Raw genomic sequence first — 8,651 nt, forward strand, 5'->3', positions numbered from 1 at the left:
ATTCTCTTTTAGTTCATATAGTTTGTGATCTTTTTAGTCCCTATAATTTGTATTTTAATTACCTTTTAGTCATTACTAAAAAAATATAAAAATAATTAGTTACAAATTAGTTATAAATTACCAACTATTTTTTATTACAATTTTTCTTGCGATAAATTAGTTATGAATTACTTGCTAGTATTTTTATAGTTAATTATAATGGATAATATTACTTATATTTTTATGGTAAGGACTAAAAGAGAATTAAAATATAAAGTATATAGACTATAAAAACCATTTTCAAACTATAGAGACTAAAAAAGAATTAAAATACAAATTATAAAAACTAAAAAAATTACTTTTAAACTACAGAGACTAAAAGAAAATTAAAATGTAAACTATAGAGACTAAAAAAATTACTTTAAAACTATAAAGAATAAAATATACGAAAGATAGAACTATAGGGACCAAATGAGTAATTAAAGTAATTAAACCTCTAAATTTTAAATTTTTTTTCAATGTTGACGGTAAATTAAGAAAAAAGTTGTGATTGTTTTTATATGAGAATACTTGTAATCTCCAAAAAAAATTAAAATTAAAAAGAAAGGTTAATTTTTTTTAGTAAAAAAAAGGCTAATTTTAGCATTCAAAATAAGGTCAGTATTCCATAATGAAGTCAACTTTAACCTTCTCAAAAAATGCATGACACACAAAAGAGTATTTTCCTAACCGTTCTAGACACTGTTGTGTTACTTTTTTTCAATCAGTTATACATCACTCCTCATTTCATAGCAAATGTTGCAAATGTTGACTAAGGTAGAACAACTGCTTAAAAATTAAAATATTGTTATCGATTATCAAGATTGAGTCTAGCAAAAAGAGTTGATATCTCACAATATTGTTGAACAGAGAAAAGAATATTGTTATGATTCTTCTCTCTTTCTTTTCAAAACTTATATCTGGTTTTGCATTTATATTTCATAGGTCAGTTATCATAAGTTTTAAAACTAATTTTTATTTATCTATTTTATCCGGTTATATATAAATAATGATTTTTCCTTTTTTATTATAATCAATTTTGCGTATATTTTGACACTTTAAAAATTAAATATATACCATTTTAACCAACCGTTTCTTAGTATAATAATTAATAAATATTGTTTTGAATATTAACTATAAATACAATCTTAAAAAAAAAACTAAAAATAAAAAATAATTATGGGTTAAATTAATTTTTGTCTCTAATTTATTATTTAGATTTTGATTTAGAACTCTAATTTTTGTTATTTAATTTAGTCCTTTCATCTAAATTAAATTAATGATGTTAAAAAGATCTAAATTAAATTAATGGTGTTAAAAAGGTATGTTTTATGACAATTTAAAATTATTTAGGATAGTTTTAAACTGTTACAAAGCGTGATTTTTTAATATTATTGATCTAATTTAGATTATAAAAAATTAAATCACTTTCTAAAAATTAAATGATGAAATAAAATTCATAAAAATTAAAAAATAAATTGAATTTAAAAAATAAATTAGAGAAAAAAAAACTAATCTAACTATAATAATTATTTCATAATTTCAACGTGAGTTTACAAAGATGAGATAATAAATATTTCATAATAAATAAACCCACTTTTAACGTTCCTATACAAACGCAATATGCACGCACACCGTAGTTTGCAATTACTACTTTAATCTGTTACTCCATACTATTATTAATTACTATTACTATTTTTACTAAGTAGTTAAACACTCAAACTTTTTTTTCTTCTGTTGAAAGCAAGTAAATATTTTCTGTTTCGTACGAATTTCGGAATAGTTTTTTGGGACACATAACGCCGTAACTAACAGTAGCATTTGCCTAACAGTAGCATTTGCCTAACTCGTGTTATTTTTTCTTCCCTCTTAACAAAGATTACGTTTCCCTAACACAAACAAAGACAGCATATTTTAGGGGAAAAAACACATCATTTACTCATTTCAAGACCCAAACGTTGTCTGCATCCAATCGTAACTAGTCATCCATCGACATCATCGTTCCTTTCTCTCTCCAGTCAGATCAACCCAAAAAAGAGCACCAAAAATCAATGGAAACAGTGAATTCAAAGCCTTCACACTTAATTATCCCTTAAGTTGTGGCGTAATTAATAAAAGTACGATATAGTCAATTTTTTGAAAAATTACTTAATATTTAATTTTTTTCACTTAAATTCTCTTTAAATTTGTGCATTTCATTTTAGTATCCGTCATTAGACTGCATTCGTTAAATGATGACGTGACAGATGAAATATCACGTCATTCTTGTTGTTAGTTGATCACGCAAGCATAAACGTCCACATCATTTATCAATATTTTTTTTAGTTTTTAAAAAATGAAATTTATATGACACTGAGTTTTTTTTCGTTTTGGAAATCATTCATACCTCACAAACGTGACTTCATCTTCTCGGCAATGGTATTTACTTTGTTCAATGACTGATTGTGAGTGTTATCGAGGTAGTGACTTCATGTATTTTGTGACTTCATTTTAGTGATCCCTTTGTTAGTGGCTTCCTTCACAAACATGACTTCATCTTTATCTTCGTTCATGTGTACGTGTTGTGACATTCTTGTTGTTTAGTGGTTGTTGTTATCTTCAAAAACGAGAGATGAGTCATCTTTAAACTGTACCAGGTACTGTTATTTTTTGTTTTTGTTTATTTGTTTTTTCTTTGTTAGTGGTCCCCTTGTCTCCCATGACTTGGTTGTAGTGGTCCCTATTTTGACAAGTAAACAAATTTTAAATTTGTATTTTGGTTTTTTCGGGTTTTATGAAGGTCTGAGTACCAAATGATTTTGGATTTTGTGTAGGGTTGGTTTATGGTTTAATTGGGTTTGATTAGTTTTCAATAAGGGTCTGATTAATGGTAAAACTGGGTACAATTTGTAGAATTAACATTGAAATATATGTGTGTAAAACATTGTTAAAACATCCTTTATGTCCTTGAACTATTTAGAGTTAAAACATTGTTTCTATATGTGTTTTAGGCATGAGTTTCAAATTGAAATTGCATCACGGTGGTTTCTTTCAAAGAGACCCTATGATGCAATATGTTGGGACTATCAATTCTGTTAGTCTCATTGATATAGATGCTACCAAGTGGTCATTCTTTGAAGCAATTGGAATTTTAAAAGAAGACTTTGGATATAGTGATCAACCAATGAGGCTATGGTGGAAAGGGGGTGATGGTGACTATAAGGAGATGACCATGAACAATCATGCATTGGAGCTGTCTAATTATGTGATTGCTAACAGTTGTGAGATGGAGTTGTTTTTGGAATGTGCTAGTGGTAATGAGGGGATTGTGGATGACAATTTTTTTTAAGACAATAGTGATGAATCATTGAAGAATGTACAGTTAGATGAGACTGAGGAGGAAAGGGCAATTAGACTGAATGATGGTTTTGATTTACCTGTTCTAGAAATTGGTAGAATGAAAAATAAACAAATAAAGAGGATGACTTTAAAAAAGGTGTGTAGTTTGAGGGAGGAAGGTGATTCAAGTGATGATACTTGTGCTGGTGTTTTTGTTCATAAAAATGATGACATTCCTAACACTAACATGTACATGTTGAATTAATTGAAGTATTTGATGATTACTTCAGCCTAAATGAAAACTTAAACCTACCAAGTGAAGTGCAGAGTGATGCACATTTCAGGCAGGTGAAGAAAGATGTTGATGACAAGAAGACTACTGGTGGAGGTAAAAAGTTTGTCAGTAGGGGTAAGCAGGGTGCTAGTAGGGGTAAAAAAGCTTGCTGTTAGGGGTAACAAGGGTACTGGTGGAGGAAACAAGCCTGCTGGTAGGGGGTAAGAAGGCTGAATAAATTTTTTTGAATGTCAGTGGTAGTTTTTTGGTGTCACCCACTTTGCTTGATGATGATATTGAAGATGAGTATGCTAGTGAACAGTTATGCAATGATGATTCAGATGAAGATGTTTTCAAGAAAAAGTATGAAAGATTCAACAACGAGTTGCTTTGTAAGGAATTTATATGGAAGTTGAGATTGAAGTTTGCTTCTTTGAAAGAGTTCAAATAAGCCATATTGAAATACAATGTTTTAAATGGGAGAGAAATCAAGTTTGATTTCAATGACAAGAGATGAGCAAGAGCAAGGTGTAAGCATTGCACTGAGTATCTGGTATATATTAGTAAGGTAGGTCAGACTGACACATATAGGCTTAATACCTTATAGCCTAAACACACTTGTGGGAAGGTTTTAATAATAAAAGTGCTAAGTCTACCTGGGTGGCCAAAGTCTTAGTAAAAAAAATGAAGGCAACATATGTTGACATGTCAATAAAGGACATTATTGGTGACATAAGGGCTAACTACTCAACTGGATTTACATGCTCCAGGGCATAGAGGGCCAAACAACTAGCAAAACAGGTTGTTGATGGTGATTTTGTCCAATAGTATTCCTAGCTCTAGTCATATGTTGTTGAACTAAAGGATATATGCCCAAAAAATTCATGCTTGATTCGAGTGGAGAGACCATCCATTGAAGTGCTACCAAGAATTGGTAGTTTCTATATGTGCTTAGAAGGTCCAAAAACTGCTTTCAAAAAGGCCTATAGACCTTTGATTGGTGTAAATAAATGTCATCTGAAATCAAAGTTTGGAGGACAACTGTTGATTGTTGTTGGTAGAGATTAACAATGACTAGTACATGCTTATTGCTTTTGTTGTTGTAGAAATAGAGACTAAGGAAACATGGAGATAGTTTCTGAATTTGTTGTTCAAGGATATTGGTGATGTTGAAACCAAAAAATAGGTGTTCATTAGTGATCAACATAAGGTAAAAAAAAGTATACACTTGGATTGTACTTTATTATTCTGCAACAAGTTTTTTGGATTATTTTCATGAGTTACTTATTTTCACGGATTACAACAAGTTTTTATGGAATTTCCAACCTCAATAGAGCATAGGTTCTGCCTACAACATCTTTACAACAATTTTAAGAAAAAAATTTGGTGGTGGGATAATGCTGAAAGATCTGATGATGGAAGTTGCTAAAGCTACTTATGAACATTTGTGGAAACACAAAATGTAATAAATGGAGGACATCAATGAAGTTGTATATCATTGGTTGTGTAACCTGGAGAGGAAAACATGATGTAAGTATGCATTCTCATATTACCTAAAGTGTGATATTTTGATGAACAACCTCAGTGAGTCGTTTAACAGTACAATACTAGTAGCTAGGGATAAGCCTATCATAACTATGTGTGAGTGAATTAAAATGTACCTCATGAATAGGTTTGCAACCCTTAGAGACAAATTGAAAAATTACAAAGGTGAGGTGATGCCTAAGCCCCTGAAAAGGTTGGATTGGGAGGTTGAAAAGTTTGGGAATTGGGTAGCTACTTGGAGAGGAGATGGAGATTTCAAAGTCAGTCATCTTCATTCTGGTGAAAAATTTATTATTGATATGAATAAACAAAGTTATTCGTGTAACTTCTTGGGATCGGTTGGAATTCCTTGCTGACATGCAATGATTGTCATACAATTTAGAAATTTTAAGGTTATGGATTATGTGAATAATTATTATTCAAGGGAAACATATGGTGTTTATTATGACCATAAGGTGACATCAATCAATGGTATAGATATGTGGTCAGCTATAGAGTTTGATGACATTCAACCACCAAAATACAAAAAGGGGCCTGGTAGACCAAAGAAATTGAGAAAGAAAGAACCTGATGAGAACCCTAACAGAAGTAGACTAATAAGGGATCAAGTTCCATATAAATGTAGTAGAAGTCGAGCAATAGGTCATAATACGAGGAGGTGTCCATTGCCACCTCTAATAGTACCTGAAGAACAAAATGAGGAACCTAGTGGAGCTGCTGAAGGTGTAGGTTAGGGTGCAACTCAAGGTGCAGCTGATGGAGTTCAGCCTGGACAAATCAATGTAGGTTAGGGTGTCACTAGAGGAACAAAAAAGGGTGGAACTCAAGGAGCAACTCAGGGTAGAAATGAGGGTACACCTGTTAGAGGTCAAACTCAACAACTAAATGTTGTTCTGGGTAGATTTGAAGGTGCACCTGCTAGAGTTCAAACTCAGAATAAAAAAAAGGAAATCACACAAATCAAATGTTCAAAGACAAACAATAAGGTAAACTTTTCACAAATGCATAACATATCACATGACACTTGATATAGATTATTTTGATAATTTAATTTTGTAGGGAAAATGTGTACATCAGTCTATAAGAAAAGTTGTTGGTCCTCAACAACATCAGCAGACCAAACCTACAAATAGGCACACAATGGTACTCACTGTTTTATTTTTGTACTCATTGCATTAATTTTTTTACTAACTACATTAATTTCACAAATTTTAATTTTGTAGGGGCACTTTGGACACAACACTACTGCGAATGAAAAAGTACAAAAACTTGTTCCTAAACACAAAGCACCAACAACAAGCAAAAAACTTAAAGATTGTCAACTAACGAAAGTGATGACGTGACATTCTATCTGTCACGTCATCACTTAATGGATGCAGCCTAACGACAAGTACTAAAATGAAACGCAAAATTTTTTCAGGTATCTAAGTAAATAAAATGAATGTTAAGTAATTTTTTGAAAACATGTTATATTTCAGATATGAAAAACTTAATTAAGCTTTAATAAAAAAACAAATGATAATAATTAATAGAGAAGTGTCAACCACATATATATATATATTTTATAGCAATTAACCACATATTTTCTACCAGTCTTTTCTAATAATTTTTTATTGTTAGTTAAATGGGCTTTTGCTGGATAAGTTAATAAGTTACACTTAGGTGTATTTTAAGAAAATTTATAGTTATAAATTACTAACTTATTCATTTTAAAAAATAAGTGGGTGTAAGATAACAAATCCTATATGCATTTGCTAATATACATCCACCTACATTTTAGAAGGAGTAAGTTACTAAGTTACACATGGGTGTATTTTAAGTAATGTTCTCAGAATTAGACCGGTCATTGAATCGGTGAAGGCACTGGTTCAATCGGGGTTGAACCTGTTTTAATAAAATATATATTTTTAATATTTTAATATAATAACCTAGTAATATTGAACAAAAAATAACATAATATGCATAAATTGATAATAATAAAAAGTAAATTTCACTTAAAAGTGTCATAAGTTATAATTTTTTAAATCAAAACGACGTTCTTTTGAAAGTTTCTTTTTCTTAAAAAAAGTTTAAGCGAAACCAGTTAAAGCAATTAACCCATTGGGTTTTGTTGGTTTTTACTGGTTTTCGACCGATTCGACGGTTTTGAGTTGGTGTAAGGACGCATCAATTTTTAGGAAGCGTTGGACTCGACACGTGCCTGGTTCCCAGTCTAACCAACCGGCCTTGGTTTCAAAAATAGTAATTTTAATAAAATTTATAATTATAATTTGTTAATGTACTCCTTCCAAAAAATATGTGGGTGTAAATTAACAAACCCTAATTAAATTATTTTAAAACTATAACTAAGAAGTGATATTTATATAACTTTGTGATTTTTGAAAAAAAAATTAACTAATAATAAAAAAATGTGTCAAAAACATTGTTTAAAAAGAAATAATAGTTAGATGAAGTTTTATTTACAAACTACATGTATGCTTCTTAACCATAGAAGACAATTCTATTTGAACATTATAGGATTATTAGGGGAAGAAGTTCTTTTTTCGAGTATTTAACATAGTTTCACACTCAATATTTAAATTCGAGATCATTAATTAAGTCAATTTTATGCTAATTAATCTACACACTTAGTAATCATTTTAGATGCATTTGATTAATGAAGATTCAAAATAATCTGATTTAGTTGGTTGAGTAAGATGTGTGAATTATTATAAATTTCTTAATACTTCATATCTTTGATATTTACGAATAAAAAAAATATTTTATTAAGGGTTTTTATTACTATTATTTAATCAAAATTAAAATTTTACTTAAATGATTCATTTATCAATATTTGCATCCAATATCAAGATACATTACCAGAATAAAACTTCATATCTAGTTAAAAACTAGTATAAAAACCACTTAGACATGTACTATTGAGATATATTACCAGAATTATATATATATATATATATATAAACTAAATAAAACTTTGATCCACTGAAATACTAGTAAAAAAGTCCACTTAGACATGTATAGTTAGTGTAGATGTTTTTACTATTAACTATTTATTTTAAGAATTTTGCATTTAACTAATTAAAGATAATAAAAAATTTATATTATATTTTCTCTCTATTCTTATTTATAAGATTTAATTATCATCATTAATATTAAAGAAACCAATTAATTTAGTCAATAAAATTAAATTTATCTTAAATTTAAATTTTTTATTAAAATTATCATTATCATTAATACTCCCCTCTCTTATAATTATTTGTCAATATATTATTTTTTCTTTTAATGAGAAATATTTTTAGTTTAAAAATAATTAATATAAGAAATTTTATAAATAAAGTTTTATAAAATAAAAATCAAATATTATTTTAAATTTAATTTTTATAAATAAAAAAATAAAGAAAGACAGAAATTTTATATACTACATAGTGGATATATTATTTATGGTATTGTATAATTTTTATATAAGAAAAGTGTGCTAACAAGGAATAAAAAAATT

This window comes from Glycine max, chromosome 13 (genome assembly GCF_000004515.6).
Source record: "Glycine max cultivar Williams 82 chromosome 13, Glycine_max_v4.0, whole genome shotgun sequence".
Classification (NCBI taxonomy): Eukaryota; Viridiplantae; Streptophyta; class Magnoliopsida; order Fabales; family Fabaceae; genus Glycine; species Glycine max.